Source organism: Macaca thibetana, chromosome 9 (genome assembly GCF_024542745.1).
Source record: "Macaca thibetana thibetana isolate TM-01 chromosome 9, ASM2454274v1, whole genome shotgun sequence".
NCBI classification, from domain to species: domain Eukaryota; kingdom Metazoa; phylum Chordata; class Mammalia; order Primates; family Cercopithecidae; genus Macaca; species Macaca thibetana.
The window spans coordinates 2,809,497-2,827,435 of NC_065586.1; the positions used below are offsets into that span (position 1 = coordinate 2,809,497).

Below are 17,939 nucleotides of genomic sequence, written 5' to 3' on the forward strand. Positions count from 1 at the left end.
CTGGCCTGCTGCTGTGGATGGAAAATGACACATGGTAATAAATATGGTGTTCCCCTTGGCCTGTGTAAACTACTGGCTTTGTTCTCCTTTTATGACTTGTGTATAGTTCAGTGATCCCTACTAAAAATATTAAAATCTTTGCCCACAAAAGTGCTGAGAAAACCATTAGTAGCCACCCACAGATTGAGGTTTTAATCTCCTACTTAAAAAACTAAAACGGAGGACTGTTGGAGTTGTAGGCAAACGTTTAATATGCACATCTGAAAGCATGAGACACAGTCCACAGACAGCACGCACTGGAGCTGGTGGGGCACACAGGCGGTGACAGGTGCTTGCTGGTTAGGTATTAATATCAATAATACTTGCATAAAGTGCTGATAAATAACTTAAGTGTTACAAAAACAGATGGTCCACGGTGAGTCCAGGTTGCAGGCACATGCAGGCAGGACTGGGTCAGATGCTCCAGGGCTGCATGTGCTCTAGCTGGCCTGAGTTCGACACTTCAAAGCTGGCCTTGTACTTGACCAGGATGTTCATGAGGGGCCGCAGCTTGAGCCACCACTGTTCTTTGGGAATCCTGTGCCTGTGGAGGGAAGGGCGGACAGCAGTGAGGCTGAGAGATGCCACAGTCAGCACAGTGAGTGGTCTTGCCAGAAACACGGGGTTTGTAGGGTTGGCTGAATCAACTAGATGATAAAGCCAATTTCAGGGTCAAATGAAACAACTGTTTTTATATTTCTAAAAATTCTTCCCAAAGACATAGTGGTGGTTTCTTATTGTTGTTCTTTTGAGACAGAGTCTTGCTCTGTCCCCAGGCTGGAGAGCAGTGGTGCAATCTCAGCTCACTGCAACCTCTGCCTCCCGGGTTCAAGCAATTTCTCCTGCCTCAGCCTCCTGAGTAGCTGGGACTACAGGTATACACCGCCACACCTGGCTAATTTTTGTATTTTTAGTAGAGACGGGGTTTCACCATGTGGGCCAGGCTGGTCTCCATCTCTTGATCTTGTGATCCACCCACCTAGGCCTCCCAAAGTGCTGGGATTATAGGTGTGAGCCACCATACCTGGCCAAGACCTAGTATTTTTTAACTGAGTTTCAGAAAATCTAGTTCCACAAACCCCTGAATGAGTTGTCGGAAAGCAACAGCAATGGCCATTCCCCTGTCCTGTACTCACATTGGCTAGGTTTGCTAAGGCTGTAAGACCCCGACTTATTCAATCTGTTTGCTTCTTCAGCTCTGCCACAGGTTGAAAAATAACGTTTCTTTTGCTTATTCCCAGCACACAAATGGAATCATCAGTGGCCAATTTTTTTTCCTATAAAAGATTTTAAAAAAAGATTAACAACACCCTGTCACATGGGCAGGTGGGACAGCAGAATCATGGGGTGAAATGAGAAGTAAGATTCCTGGCAACCATGCTGAACCTGGCCTGGAAGCCTGGGGGAGGCTGAGAACAACAGCGCAGTGTCGCCAGCGCCCAGCCTGGGCTTGCGCAGCTCTGCTCTTGTGGGATCGCCCTGATGGCTTCCTGGAAAGCAGCTTTTGTTTTTCCTCTCAGTGGAGAGAATCTTTCACTAGTGGAATAGGGAAATTACTTTAAGAAGTTGATGCTCACGAACACACACACAGAGGCGTGAGGGCGTGAGAAACATCCATAGCTAAATTAGCAAAAGAAAATCGATGTAGAAACAATCAGTCAGTTCTTCAAAAAGACAAACCAACTGGAACTATTCATATCACTGTTTTTTGTAGACTGTCATTCTACATCGGACATTGGCAGTGATAATGGTTTGCCCTAATAAAAGCACACATCTGGTATGACTGAAGAAATCTGAGGGGAGTGGGGGCGAGAAAGATGCTGGCAGAAATAGCCACTCAGGAATGAGCAGGGACCAGCCACGTTGGAACCATTAACGAGTATTATACAAAATGTCATGTTTTTTAAAACTTTTCAGTTTATCTGAAGATTTGTTAGAATATGTAATTTACAAAACTGATTTAAGGAAAAACATGCATAGTTCTACAAACATGAACAATTCATTCAGCAGCCAAATCTTCCCCTAAGTCCCAAGGAGGTTGTCCTAACAAATATCCAAAAAATAGAAGGCCCCACTGAAACTGTGAAGGAAACTGCGGGCTGATGCTCAAGATCTCCAGAGCAAAAAGCCTGCACAAAAGAACTTCAGGTTGAATCTAGCAGTGATCATGAGAACATGTCACCCACGCCCAAGCTGACCTTATCCCAGGAATCCAAGGTTGGTTAAATAGCAACGCTCAGAGACCAGCAGGAGTTAGAACATCACACGCAGCTCAGTACTGGACTGAAGAAGGAACCAGCACACTCTACTTCTCCCCGATAGGACAGCATTTTCACCAAGGCAGACGGCCTCCCTCCCCCGACCCCTTACCTCTGCCCCGGGCCTCCTTGAGTTTCACAGTGATCCACTCCATAGCTCTGGCAGAGATTTTGGTTCCAAAGTTTCTATCAAATGGAGAGGGTGCCCCACTCTTTTGGTGGTTAGAGTCATATGAAATATCAGTTATACAGTAACACTTTGCTGTTAAATAGAAATGACGATTTCTATTTCACAGAATTCATGTTTTTATTTCTAGGTCTTTATGGATAGCTGGAACAGAACAAAACAAGATCTGTGATTCCTGTAGCCTGAACTCAGCCTGTTAAGCAAAAGTGTTAAGTGTTCCCCCTGCCCAGTAAGAGGAGAATTTTAATAAATGGAACGAGTCAACTAACAATCTCCAATATCTTAAAATCTTCAATCAGGATTTCATAAACTCATTTGGGGTGGGGAAGGGTCGCAGCTTTAAGAACCTGATAACCGTTGTGGATTCTTTAACAAAATCCTTCATATGCCTACTATTTCATCATCATTTCAGGGGATTCATCAGCTCTCTGGAATAAATTCACGGGCTCTGGTTTAAAAGTATAAAGAATAGGAGGTGGTGAGGAAGGAGTGTGTGCGAGTTAGGAATGCTGGACCCCTGTGTCCCAGGCTCAGCTCATGACATGCGTGTGCCTGCATGCAGCTCATTCCAGGTCATTCTGATTTGGGGTGTCAAGTATATTACATGTCTGATAATCCATTTTAAATCTTAGGAAGCTCCAGTTTTTAACTTCATGAAGTGTTTAATTTGAATAAGCATTTCCAAGTAATGGGGATGTCACTGTTTTCATGAAAGCTGACAGTTCCCTTAAAATCCCCATTACTCAAACCTCACCAACAAAAGAATCCTAAAGCTGGTGATGTTTGGCATGACTTAAAAGTTTAGATGTTTTGGCTGGGCACGGTGGGGATCACGCCTGTAATCCCACCACTCTGGGAGGCTGAGGTGGGCGAATCACCTGAGGTCAGGAGTTTGAGACCAGCCTGGCCAATGCGGTGAAACTCCATCTGTACTGAAAATACAAAAATTAGTTGGGTATGGTGGTGGGTGCCTGTACTCCCATCTACTCCGAAGGTTTAGGGCAAGAGAATCTCTTAAACCTGGAAGAGGTGGAGGTTGCAGTGAGCCAAGATTGTGCCACTGCACTCCAGCCTGGGCAAGAGAGCAAGACTCTGTCTGAAAAAAAAAAAAAAAAGTCTCCCAGCTAACTGGGTGTATGCGTATACTCCAGATCATTTTGTTGTATAGTGACAACATATGCAACACATAATGCGACACAACAAACTGACACAGGATGTCGATGTCACCTAAGCCCAGGTAACAGGGAGTGATGAAGTCCCGTGCTGTGTTGCTCTGTGCCACCCAGAACGCGAATCATCCCTGTGCCCTAAAGTCTCCATGCTGTGGAGACTGCCCCTGAGTCACTCAGTAGCCGCCTTGGTTATCAGATGGTTATCAGTACCCACCCCCTCATGTATACAGGGGGCGGGTACTATCCCCAGGTTCAGGCACCCACTGGAGACTTGGGACACATTCCCTGAGGCTAAGAGGGATGACTATTTCCTTCTTCCTTCATAAACATCAGGTGCTAATTAGAGAAATGATTGTGAGATATCTAAAAGAGTAAGACTATAAAGCAAAAATTTTAGTTGTCTAAATGCGGTCAAGTTTTTAGAGCAATGCACCACCACTCTCTTCTGCATCTGCTCAGCGTGTAGTGCACTCCAGCGACAAAGAAATCACCACTCATCCAGCCCAAAGTTGCAGAGCAGAATCTAAGAACCGCAGTGTGACGGTGACCGTAAGATCAGCCCTGGTGTCTCACTCACCTGAGCACAAGGCCCCTCTGGATGGTGGTCTTCATTTTCTTCGTCAGGTGCTCCACAATGGACTGGAAAATAGCATTTTGTTAATCAGACAATAAACTTCTGCTAACCACCTACTATGTGCCAGGCCCTGCAGGGCGGAAAGTGCCAACCAGGCGTGGCGGTTAGCGTGGCCAAGGAGGCTGCAAGCTCTCACAGCTTGGGTCTCGGGGAGCCTCCCCCAGGTGGCGAGAGCATGTCTGCAGTGATGAATGTCGAGCGCAGGGCACGGTGAGCAGCCCTCACGGGGGCCACTCGAAACGCCTTCCGGAATCAACAGGGTCCCTCTGAAGATGATAATTCCGTGACTGGCCTAGTGCTCATTCATGGCTCTATTGCTCCTTATTTATTTTCATGACGATGTTCTCTCGGCGCTCTCAGAGGAAAAGAGCAACCTGTGGCCTTTCTATGGAATCTCCTATGACAGCCTGATGAACAGTGTCTGACCAAAGAATTTTGTAGACTCTCATTCACACATAGATTTCTTAAGGCAAAGATTGTGTTAGAAAAGAGTAACAACATCTCAAGATGATCTGATATAGGAGGATTTCAAGAGGGAGGTAATTCTCTAATGACTCATCCTGAGAAAATGGAGATTTTTACATCTAATCAATCTGTCACTGGGCACAGTGGCAGAATTTCACAAAGTAGGAGCCTGGGCGCAGTCGCTCACGCCTGTAATCCCAGCTCTTTAGGAGGGCAAGGCGGGTAGATTGCCTGAGGTCAGGAGTTTGAGACCAGCCTGGCCAACATGGTGAAACCCCGTCTCTACTAAAAATACAAAAATTAGCCGGGTGTGGTGGTGGGTGCTGTAGTCCCACCTACTTGGGAGGCTGAGGCAGGAGAATCACTTGAAGCCAGGAGGCTGAAATTGCAGTGAGCTGAGATTGTGTCACTGCACTCCAGCCTGGGTGACAGAGCGAGACTCCATCTCAACAACAACAAATCATAATTTCTCTTCTTAAGCTCTTGCCAGGTTGAATGCTGGTGAGGCAGGATCTTTGGACAGATTTCTGAAATACGGTCATGAGTCACATAACAGGGGGATATGTTCTGAGAAATGCATTGCTAGGTGACTTCAGTCTTGTGCAAACATCCTACAGTGAACTCTCATAAACCCAGGAGTCAGGGCCTGCTGCGTATCTGTTGTTCCTGACTACAAACCTAAATATCTGGGACTGTTGAATACTGCAGGCAATTGTGTATCTAAACATGTCTAGATGTAGAAAAGCACAGTTAAAAAAATATATATATATGTATATAACATATGTTTTTTAATATATATAATCTTTCTATAAAAGATAAATAACAGTGCACCTGTTTGGGGCAGCTCCAATATCATCTTATGAGACCCACCGCTGACAAAAACATCATGATGCAGCGAATGACTCCACAAGTATTTAATTTGACATGGTGAAGAAATTCGTGGTTCACATGTCACATAATTAGTGACAACACCAAGGCCCTTTTTACTTGATCTATTTGGCTCAGAAACAATTAACATTCTAACCTTTTAAAAGATAGTGCCAGGCCTGGTGGCTCACGCCTGTAATCCCAGCACTTTGGAAGGCCAAGATGGGCAGATCATGAGGTCAGGAGTTCGAGACCAGCCTGACCAACATGGTGAAACCCCATCTCTATTAAAAATACAAAAATTATCTGGGCATGGTGGCACGCGCCTGTAATCCCAACTACTCGGGAGTCTGAGGCAGGAGAATTGCTTGAACCTGGGAATCGGAGGTTGCAGTGAGCCGGATTCATGCCACTGCACTCCAGCCTGGGTTGCAGAGCAATATATATTTATTTATATAACTAACTAAAGACAATTGTTCAAGTTGCATTTTATCTGCCAAGGCCTGCCATCCTGCATGGCGTTCAGCAACTTTGAACACTGCAGGGTCCAGGCCTGGATTCTGCTGGGCCATCCAAGCAGGGGCAGACCCCGGGCTCGGTGACACTCTTCCATAAAAGAGCCACAGATGCCAAAAAACCACGGCCGTGTGTGTCAGTTTAGAGGCAGACACAGCATCAGAGGCCTCAAGATTTAAAAGAAACTGCAGCAACTTTCAGAGCCAGTCACAGACGTGGGTGGTGACTCTCAGCGGAGGTGCTCAAATCGTTTGTGACAGAAGTGAGAAAACATTAACTACACAACAGACTACATCAAAAAAACAAGCTTGTGTTTCACACAAGAGACTAGAAGGTATCCTCAACCAGGCACGTCCACCGTCACCTGATACACGGGAGAGGCACCTGGGCAATGCGAAAGGCATCAATCGTGGCGTGTTCTGTAGCACCTCCGTCTCCATGTCCCCTCAGAAAGCAAACCACCCTTGATGCGATGTTTCACTCCACAGCACCGAGTGTATCCAAAGGGGACGGTCCCCCAAGGCCAGCCCCCATCACATACCTGCAGATCCCTGATGTCGAAGGGCTCTTCGAAAATGTATGCAGCATCGGCTCTGGCCGTGAGCCCCCCATGTTGGCGAGGTAGCCACAGTAGCCGCCCACGGTCTCGATGACAAACACACGCTGCTTAGTTCCACTGGCAGACTACTTGATGCAGTCGCAGGTCTGGTCACAGAGATCAGTCACTCCAGCCCAGGGCCAGGGTGCACCCACCATCCCAGAGCTCCCTGACGAGTGAGTGCACCAAGGCCTCCCACTGCACCTGAGCATGCGGCCCCAGCATCACACAGGGTTGAAGGATATGCAGCAGCTGGGATGTGCCCTCAGAGTGGGTGTGAACATGCCCCCACTCCCCCCCTCCCGCCGCGGCAGCCACCTGGAGGTGACCTCAATGACCTGTGGTGGGGGCCTGGCCATCTGCCGCTCCCTTCTCCCAGGCCCCATAGGAGGAGAATGAAAAAACGACCCCACAAGCCAGCTCACTCCACGCTGCTCTCTGTCCCTGCTGAAGCAGCTTTCACCAGACAAGGACACCGTTAGGTATGAGCTGAGAAGTTAGGGGGCTCTCACCTGCCAGTTTAGTCCATGGGAACAGCTGTGATCTTCTATTTTCTTCCATTAAAGCTCCCTGTGATTTTTAGAGCTGTGGCCATCTTCCATCCATCGGGGAATGTTACGTTTATAGAAACTACTCAAAGGCAGAGTGTGGTTCTTAGACCCAGGTGCCTGGGGAGTCTTTTGGATGCATAGGCATCAGGTCCCCAAGAGAAATGTCTGCCATCCGCCCTCCACAAGGACCCAAGCTCAGCGAGGAGAAAAACAACAGAGAAATGCATCGGCCACCTTCCCACCCACACACCAGTCTGGGCTGAAGCGCCCTCTCCTGGGACTGCAAAACCTCTGCCTAGGCCTCAGCTCCCACCCTGGCACCCTGCAATCTGTTCACACAGACTGGAGACCCATCTATAAAAAACATAAATCTGATCCAGTCATTCAAAACCCTTTGCTCACTTCAAGTACATATCAAGCCTTTCTCTGGAATCCCTGGCCCCACCTGCTTCTGATACCAGATCCCGCTCTAGATACAGCCACCCCAGGTCCTCCTGGGGCCTCTGGATATGCCGGCCGCTGTGTGCATTCAGGTACAGTGGTGGGCGGGAGAGCAGCCCCCAAAGGAATCCCGGTCCTAATGTCTGGAACCTGAGAATGTTCCCTCATGCGGTGATAAAGGTGAATCCTGAGGACTACCCAGGTGGGCCCTAAGTGCCACCACTTGCATCAGCAGATGAGGGGTGCAGAGGCTGAAGGCCATGGAGCAGGATGCTGCGCACCCACATGGGAGGAGGCGGCGCCAGGGAACAAGGCGGGCAAGGCCCGCAGCTCTGGGCACCTGAATAGGCCAACGAGGGACTCTCCTGGAGCAAACACTCTGGCCTCAGCCCATGGCTCCCGCCCTCCAGAGCTGTGCGAGAGTATTATTTTCCAGCCCCAGGTGTGTGGTCAGGGTCACAGCGGCCACGGGACACACACAGGCACCTTCCTCAGCTCTGACCCAGAGGGAAATGCCATTTCCTCAGGAAAACGCCGCCTGGTTTCTAGGACCACAAAGTTCCCTCTGTCGGGGGCTCTCGGGGCACCCCATGTCCTCTCTTCATAGAAATCACCTCAGAGTCTCTCCCTGCAGTTACCTCGTGGTTATTTGACTTTTAGTCCTCACTAGGCTGCAAATTCCATGAGGGCAGGAACTGTGGGCTGGGCTCACACCACTGCACCATCAGCAGGACGCGGCCGAGCCCCTACAGCAGGCACTCAAGAAATGCTTGTCTCTGAATGACATAAGCACAGTATTCTCCAGCCAGTCAGCCAGCCGGCCGGCCGTCCTGGTCAAGGGCTGATCCTGCAGGATTCCCTAACCGGCCTCCATGGGACTCAGCCAAGAGTAAAAGCATGAAGTGGGGTGTGGACTTGAGACTGGGGGCCACATGAGAGTCTGTGCACCAAAGTTTAACACCCACTGGGAAATTTTCACTTGAGTACTTCGGATATTTAAAAGCGCACTTTTTTGAATAAACATAGGCTTGATTAAACCATTCCGACCTATACTTCGTTTCTTTGGCAGATTCTTTTCCTCCCAAAATAATTGGGTGATGTATTCAAAAGTGAACATGGGCTCTAGTTAGTGGGCCACTTTGCATTGTGTAAAAGCTGAGATGGGGAGAGAAACAGGCAATGGGAAGAGCTCCCGTCTTTGTGCTTAGGAAGGACAGAGGACAGAAGCCCATCAAGGGTCCAAAGAGCCCACAACTGCCTTCTTGAAGGGCCAGTGCAGCACTCTGAGGGTTTCACTGTTCCACCTCTACTGGGTCTCTCTCTAATTGTGATCTAAGACTTAGGAGACCGTAAGGCTTTAAGACTTGCCCTTTGTCTTAGAGAATCCCGGGCATGGGAAGGAAAATGTGGGTGGGGCATCAGGACCCCCAGAGGCACAAAGCCTCATGGGTTATTTTTCCAACTGAATCTCCCCCGCAACCCACCCTGAGGTGGGGAATTACTGTCACTCATTCAAAGAATGACATCAGCCGCTTAAAGGCAAAAGAATTCTGCAGGCAAGCAGCTCTCCCAAGAGGCTGATTTGTGCCCCAGCATGTCTGAGTTCTGCTCCCGCCAGGCTGCTGCTGTGGGTGCGTGGAACAGCACAGCCCTGACACCTGAGCCACGCCCCCGACCGTGTGCTCCTCTCAGTGTAAACGCAGTGACAGCTGGGACGGAAGAGTCCGCCTCTGCTGGAGCTCAGATACAGCTTTCCTGAACTCTCTCATTACCTAGATGGCGTCTTAAGCCTGAATTAGCTTCTAAAAATAGCAAGTCCCTCTGGCGGTGCCTGAGGCAGTTAGTCAAAGTAGCACTGACAAGAAGGCGGCCGATCCCAAGCGTGGCCCTGCCTGCCTGCAGTGTTTCACCTCTGGACACCTAGAAACTGCTAAAGGAGAGCAAAGCCAGCGATGGCCGGACCCTAACGACATTCAGTGAAGAGGAGTCAAGCGCAGGGCCCAAGGAAGTCAATGGAATGAGCCGCTGCCAACCTCTGCAAAGCCAGTAGAGCATCAGGGAACACGACAGGGAGAAGCCCAGGAGAGAGATGGTCCTCAGCTCGAGTGGGAGGCACAGGAGGCTGCAGTCGACCTCACGGCCCCTCCGCTCCCTTCCCTGCACTGGAACTCAGTTCTGAAGGAAGAACCTGGAATAGAACTGCTGTTTTCCGAGGTTCTGTGCCAAGCTGAACTAAGGAGTCTCCAACAGGGCTGCGAGTTTTCACCGCAAACTCTGGAGCTGGTTTGGACGTGAACATCTAAGATAAAGGCCAGCGGCTGCTCTCCAGGAGGCACCAGGCGGCCAATCCACTGACGTGACCCCACGTGCCAAGGTGGCCACCGTCCCGTCTGCAGCTGACGACCCTCTTGGGTCAGCTTATCAGGGACCAGAGGGGCCACCATGCGGGTGTCAGCACCACGCCCATGACCGGCAGAATCCACTCCTCCCAAAGCACATGTTGGTGAAACTGCCTGCTGAGGAGGGCATGATCTCGGCTCTCTAAAGAACCTCTCGTCTCACCAGGAAGGCTGTGGTTCCAGGCAGCGGCCCCCAGTGGGCACGCCTCTGTCCCAGAGCTCGTACGTACCAGGCACTCAAACACCTTCCTGCAGGCTCCCAAAGCTGACCCTGCAGCCTCGCTAGTCAACGCAGGCAGGAGAGGCAGGCTCCAGACAAATGTTGCTCACCACTACCCTAGTCTAGCGGGGATAGAAAAACGACCCCAAGGACTGGATATATCCTCTCACTTTTAATCAATAAAGACAGGTTCTTCCTAAGGCAGCGAAGCTAAAAAAATTTACCCTGTTCTGGCCAGTGTGACCGACATAAAGCCAAGCTAGCAAAGGGTGAGGGGGAAATCTGGCTCATTCTTAGCACAGAAGAAACAGACTGCTAAAATAAATGAAAGAAAGCAATGGGAGGAAATGATGTTTCTTGCATTTGAAACATCAACTTGCTTTGTTCAAGAGGTTTAAGACACACGTAAGCCATGCTTAACACACACGGCCGGCTGTTTCTGAAGTCAGTGTTTCTGGAACAAAAGCCTTGGCCTGCCCCAGTGAACATTCACACTGAGCACACTGTCGCGAGGCTGCTTGGCCAGCCAGCAGGGGGCAGGAGAGCGCCACAGGTGCCATGTGGGGTCCCTGCAAACCGGCCTCACTCCCTCAGTCAAGGGCCGTGCCTCCTGCCAATCCAGCGGCTTCCTCCAAGGGGAAGCGGCCTCTTCAGCTGCCACCGCACTGACTTCAGAAGGCTCAGCCAATGGAACAACAGATTCAACAGAGGTCCATGTTGTTAAAGGAAAACTTCTGTTACCAGGCAACCTTAATATCAGATTCAACGTAAAATAGCCAACAAGATCGTTTCCAAACCAACATGCTAGTAGTGCCTTATCCTTCAATGCTGCTTAAACACGGAGAAGAATGAGGAAAAAAGAGCATGGCACTTCTTAAAAAATAACCTCTTCCAGGTTCCTTTCACCCATATCATAAAGACTTACAACTGTGGATTCCCTACAGGAACATGGAGTGGGGGTGGATCCCCACGCTGACCCAGCCTCCCCCTAGGTCAGTCACCCCCCCTCACCACGGGGTTCACACCTCTCCAGACACTGTCACCTCAACAAGGAAAGGTGGAGTCTCTGAGCTCTCTTCACAGGGAGCACCTGAACGGGAGCTAGAGAGACAGACACACCCACAACTGCTATAAAATCCAGAAACGCAATACATATTTAAGGACTTCATTATTAGTTATTTAAAACTTGAAGAACAAAGTGAGCCTGCTTTTAACCTCTCTGCCACAATAACACCGTGTACGTCTGTCTTCTACCGTTTGTTCCTTCTCCAGCAGCTGTCGCCTGGCTGGCCGCCTGCAGAAGAGGAGCCTCCGGTACTCCTGGGAGGCCCTCGGTAAAAGCGTGAGCACCACGATCATATCTCAGGACGCTGCACACTTTAGGGTCGACCACAGACCACCATTGCCAATGCGTGGAAGGCACTGAATGGGCCTCCTGCTCTTCGTAAAGCACCTCTCGTAAGCTATGTTGTGTTGAAAATTTTTAACTGCAGTCCAACACATACTTCTTTGTTTCTGTCTTGTTTTTATCCTAGAGGCATATTATTATGGAAAATTAAGTTTGCAAGTGTGAAGGGTTTTCTGAAAATCGACTTCTAATCCTGGAAGGACAAAAAAAAAAAAACTGTGCCAGATGTGGTGCTTACGCCTGTAATGTCAGCAGTTTGGGAGGCCGAGGCGGGCAGATCGCTTGAGCCCAGGAGTTTGAGACCAGCCTGGAAAACATTGCAAAACCCTGTCTCTACTAAAAATAAAAAAAAAAAAAAAAAAAAAAAAAATTAGCTGGGCGTAGTGACGTGTCTATTCCCAGCTACTCAGGAAGCTGAGATGGGAGGATCACCTGAGCCCAGGAGGTAAAGGCTGCAGTCAGCCAAGGTTTGTGTCACTGCACTCCAGTTTGGGCGACAGAGTGAGACCACCTCTCAAAAAAAAGCAAAAACTGTATAAATCAGTACAGAAGGGAACTGGCCAGGCACGGTGGCGCACGCCTGTAATCCCAGCATTTTGGGAGTTTGAGGTGGGCAGATCATCTGAGGTCAGGAGTTTGAGACCAACCTGGCCAATATGGCAAAACCCCATCTCTAATAAAAATACAAAAATTAGCCGGGCATGGTAGTGGGTGCCTGTAATCCCAGCTACTCAGGAGGCTGAGACAGGAGAATCACTTCAACCCGGGAAGCAGAAGTTGCAGTGGGCCGAGATTGCACCATTGCATGCCAGCCTGGGCAACAAGAGCAAGAGTCCACTTCCAAAAATAAAAAATAAAATAAAAAAATTAAAAAAAAGGGAGCTAATGCTTTCCATTTAAGAGAAGGGAGAAGAACATTCAGTATTTACACATCTCACGCACACATCTGCAGTGGTGCCCTGAAGTATTCAAAGATACACGTTCCTACAAACATAGCTCAAAACCACTCACCAAGTTACATGCTAAAAGCACATGCATTGGAAGAATGCTACATTATATTTTTTAAGCATCTGTATCCAATATTTTAGCATACTGGCAGTTTTCCCTTCAGGTGCTGTATGCCTAAATTATTACATGTTTAGTCATTTATTTTAGAATTTATGACTTGCTTTAGACAAAAGAAATATATTTGAACATAAGCTACTAACTTAATGACTTAGGGGAAAAATTACTAAATTAACTTAGAAGTTAAACTTTGCAAACTGAATTTGTTGGACCTCATGTAAGCTAGATCATCAGTTTTTTAAATTGTTGTGTGTTTCCCTTGAGGATGGAAGTCTCTTTTCTCTCATGCACTGTCCACACCACTGCAGCCCACGTCTCTCGTCCACTGCACCACAGTGCGACCTGCAATTCACCCTGTACCACGCCTTCCACACCTTACCTGAAAGTCACTAAGTATAACCAAGAAGGAAATGAAAAGCAGATAAATGACCTGCACCCCCACATCTAGCATGCAAATGTTAAACGTTCATCCAAGTAAAACCAAAAACCCATGTAAGCTCACGATTGTAACTGGTAGAGTTATGTGCATGGCAATTGAAAGTCTCAAGAAAAACAAAGTTTATACAAAAAGACATCTGCAAACATCGACAGTGCAGAGAGGACTTCACTCTGCATCCAGCCTGTCCTGGAAGCCACGGCCAAATGCCAGGCTGTAGAGATCCGAAAAGCAGGAAAAAAAAAAAAAAAAAAAAAAAAAACACAAGTGTTGAAATGTGTACAGTCTTAGCAATGTACAAATTCGATGTAGGATGCTCAGAAACCTTGAATTTCCAATCAGAAAACAGGAACATGAGCAAGTTCCCCAGCAGCGCCCACCTTCTGCCTGCGGCACGTGTAACAGGAACGCAGGCCACCTCTGGGGGGACAGAGGCTTCCTGGTCACATTCGCTCTGGCAGCCGCACAGCTGGCCCTGCTGCAAACACCTGTCTAATACTGAAGAACCACCCGCTCCCTGGGCTTTGCTCACTCTAGCCGAGAGAGCATATTTACAGAGTATATTATCAACTGAGTCCTCGTTCAATGCGCCAAGCTTGTTGAAGGCAGGGCAACCTCATTCCTGGCCCAATTAACTGAGCAGAGCAAATGCCCCCAGTTGGACGGCACTCAGTCATGACAGCAGCGGCCACTGTTCACAGGGCACTGGCTTCGTGCTTGGAACAGTTCCAAGCATCTTCTTTCTGTCGGAGGAATGTGCACTACAACCCTGTGGGGCCATTTGCAACGTCCACCAGAGTTCTGAGGCAGCCAAGTCCAGGCTGTCTATGGGCCTCCCCGTGTGGCCGTCCACGTCCCCTGCAGACCAGACCTCACTGCAGGGACCGCAGGGACCGTGGGTTCCAGGGCTGCCTTGAAGCACATGCTCCCTTCGTCACCTCTTCCTGGCCCGACATCACCCCTGACCACTGCTGCCAACACTTTATTTTCTCATGGCTCCTGAGGGGCCCTATTCTTTCTGCCCTTCCCTGCTCCTGGCTTGGAGGATGCCCACATCAACGCCAACGCTCACGTAATCACCAGCCCTTCCATGGGACTTCATGCCTAGGAGTCTCAGTATCAGAAAGTCAGATTCCTGTGCTTGTTGGAGAATTTCTTCCCATCGTGGAAGTCGAGGAGATACAATTCTAGGTGCCTGCAATAACCTCATTTCCACAGCTAAGCAACTTCAGTAGTAGCACAAAACAAAAAAGCTTTTTTTTTAAAACTTATTTTATACAAGCTAAATACAATTTAATTTTTACATCCACGTTCTCATCAGCTCCCACCTGGTGAGCAGGCGAATAGTAATTTTCGAAGAAACAAATTGTTCCATTATTTTAACACTTAGCATTATCACTATTAAGCAAGAATTATCCCAAAAATACACGATCTTGTTCTCACATTCAAAAATTGATTGTCACATAGTGAAATAGCACTTACTGCAAAGGAATGTTTCTTTTCAGGTTTCTGTTCTGGGGGAAAAAAGATTTCTGGCAAAGAGATAAATATTAATTATGTAACTATCCAAAATGTGTCAGAGAAAAATAATGTCATCCAATTAGTTCTTTGAAGTGTTACAAATGCAGCTCAGTTTTAATAGTAATTCGTCCATAATTATCAAAAGAATCTTTAAAAATCTTAATACTGAAAGAATAACCATAAATGGATACAAAACACAAAGCAGAAGAGTTAACATTTGGGGTAGGTTTTGGCCCATATTTTTAACATATGCATAGTTACTTACTTAGCTGAAGTATATCCCTCTCCTCCTTGGCTCTTCAAGCCTGATTTTCAAACATAGACTGGCTTTTGGTTCATGAAGGCAGCTTTAGAAGATGTCAGGATCGGGCTGGGTGCAGTGGCTCAAGCCTGCATTCCCAGAATTTTAGGAGGCCAAGGTGGGCCGATCACTTGAGGTAAGGAGTTCGAGACCAGCCTGGCCAATATGGCAAAACCCTGCCTGTATTAAACATTTTTGTAATTAACCAAGCGTGGTGGCACACACCTATAATCCCAGCTACTCAGGAGGCTGAGGCAGAGAGAACTGCTTGAACCCAGGAAGCGGAGGTTGCAGTGAGCCAAGATGGCTCCACTGCACTGCAGCCTGGGCGACAAAGTGAGACTGTCTCAAACAAGAACTTAGCCCTCAGGAAAGGCTGTGAGCATCCCCGGCCCCAACCAACCCAAGCAATCACATGGTAATGGTTATCATCTGATTTTGACACAATAAAGTTCTATTCTCCTCTGTAAACACAATGGTAAACAGTTGCCATCAGCACACAGAAACTCCCAGGACCCAGTAACACCGGACTAGCAAGATTAATGGGCCACGTATGCAGGGTTCAGCTGCAGAAAGTGATGGCACCAAGAATGGTGTGTGCTCAAACCAGTCCCCACCTAGGCAAACCCCTTCTCCTTTTCCCCACTGGATTCATCAAATCAAATCTCGCTGTCCTTGGCAAATGTACCATTAATTTGTTTACTGCCCAGAACAAAAGCACACTTCCAATTAACATGACAGCCCCGCTATGATAGAACAGCCTTAATTCAGATATGACTTGGAGAAACAGAGGGAGGAGGGGTCGAGGGCCATCCTGGAATCGGCAGCTGTTTTCTGGGGAAAGCCTCCGTCCCACCCGAGCCTGACACTCATGCCACACTGTCCCCATGGTGTCTGAAAGCTCCATGAAGACAGGGTCACTCTGACCCCTTCACACCCACAATGCCAAAGAGGAGCAGGTGTTCAGGAAAAGTCTCCTGCTAGTGCTGAAGACAGGAATAATTCCTCGTGGTGCCCAGAATGTCAGGAGAAAACAAGGCACCATGTGGATGCCTTCCAGGTGAATTTTGGAATGATTCTACCGAATGCCAGTCATCCTTTTTCAGAAAATCAATACCGGAAAACATGTGTCACCAGCAGAGAGATGGTCCCTTTGACGGCTTACAAACACACCTACGTTACACTGAATTTATCTCAAGCCACCCTCTCTGTGCTAATGTAAAAAGTCTCCTTTATTAACCAGTAGCCTTTCTCATCTGGTGCTTTTTAACAAGCAAGAGGGTCCTGTAACACTCAGGCATTGTCTAAAACGTCAAATGGAAGCCTAGAATCCTCTTCCGTGCAGCTTCACTGCAAAGTATTTTGACGTGAGCCAAATCGTGCTATTCCTACACCTCCATAGGAAACTCAATGCTTCATCAAGGAGACGCAGCATGATTTCTGCTAGGCACAGAAACTGGTGGGGTGGGGATGGGGTTGAGGGAACATTACATAGAAAGCACACCCCGATAATCACCTGCATGAGAGCCACACTGGCCGGCAAGCCCCGGTCGGCTCAGTCTCTGCACAGTCACAGGTGTGAGGCCTGGAGGGCAGACACCTGGCACTGCTGACCACCCCAAGGTCGTGGCCTCTGCCCCTTCTCTGCTGCCCATCAGTTCCAAGCTTCTGGCAACACCGCCTGCTGCCCCCACTGCCTGATCGACTCTTCGTGAAAAGCAAATGTTGCCAGGATAGCTTATGAGTACATTTGCCAGGAAAGCAGCTCCGATTGACACTGAAACCCCGTTCTCGCACCCCTGGCAGCTCCCCTGCCCCCGATGTGTACATGCTTGCAGCTCTGACCTTGCTCAGTGTCCACACAGGCTCTGTCCCCTGGAGAGCTGAATGCAGACTCAATGTTGAGTCAGAAATACACAAAGAGGTGACGGTTAGGAACTGCCTGCCTGTCCCCCAAAACACAGGTTGAAATCCTCACCCTCAATGCGATGCTGTCAGGAGGTCTTTGGGAGGTGATGAGTTCCCGAGGCTGGAGCCCCGTGAATGGGGTTTGTGCCTCAGAAAGGAGCCCAGCAAATCCATTCACCCTCCCACTGTGTCAGGGCCAGAGAGAAGGTGTGTGTGAACCAGGAAGGGGCCCACACCAGAACCCACCCCGTGCGGCACCCTGATCCCGCCTTCCAGCCTCTAGAACTGTGAGAAACAAATTCCTGTTGTTCATAAGCCACTCAGTCAATGGTGTTTCGTTACAGCAGCCTGAGCTGCCTGAGATGACAATGCTCACTGTCCTACAGAGACGGCTACTCCCCTCTCCCAGAAAGAGGGGTTTAATTAAAATCCCTGTCTCTCCTCGCCGCCACCACAGATCTCATTCCCCCACCCCGTAAGCCAGCAGTTGCTAGGATTAAAGGAAAAGGAGGATCGTTTTAGACCAGCCCCTCCATGTCGGTCTGAAGCCTTTGACTTTGCCCACTTCCACGGTGGCCGTGTCACCGGATTCCCCATGCCAGCTCTGCATCTGCACCGGGTCCCAGGCTCTGCACAGACTTCTCCAGTTGCCCATCCAGCACACCCATTTCCCCTTCTCCTTTGCAGATTGTCCTTCAATATCCAACTCCCACCCTCTCTGCAACCCAAGGCCTTCCGATCCAGGCATTCTGGGGTGAGCTCAGCCGTGCACTGGAGTCCTTGGCTCAGGTAACCCAGGCCCAAGCCGTTGGCACCAACGATCTACTGGCTGTGGGGTCTGCACAGCCACTAGCTGCCCCAGCCACACCAGGGCCTGGGAGGGGAGGCAGAGGAAGCTGTGAAGCTGCCAACAGCCGTGCGGGGACAGGGGCCCCTGGGATGAGGAGGATGCC

General features: G+C 48.9%; 1 long non-coding RNA gene across 2 annotated transcripts; it reads right to left on the bottom strand.

The window, feature by feature from the left end:
- Positions 1–296: 296 nt before the first annotated feature.
- On the bottom strand, positions 297–17,932 carry LOC126963279 (uncharacterized). 2 transcript variants are annotated; one of them, XR_007729003.1, is made up of 5 exons: positions 7,249–17,932; positions 6,680–6,843; positions 2,410–4,295; positions 1,176–1,316; positions 297–583 (listed from the first exon to the last, which is right to left on the bottom strand). It is a non-coding gene; the product is annotated as an uncharacterized LOC126963279 (long non-coding RNA). The 2 variants fall into 2 exon arrangements; XR_007729002.1 differs by having other exon boundaries at positions 2,410–2,628; positions 4,234–17,932.
- Between the last annotated feature and the right edge of the window lie 7 nt (positions 17,933–17,939).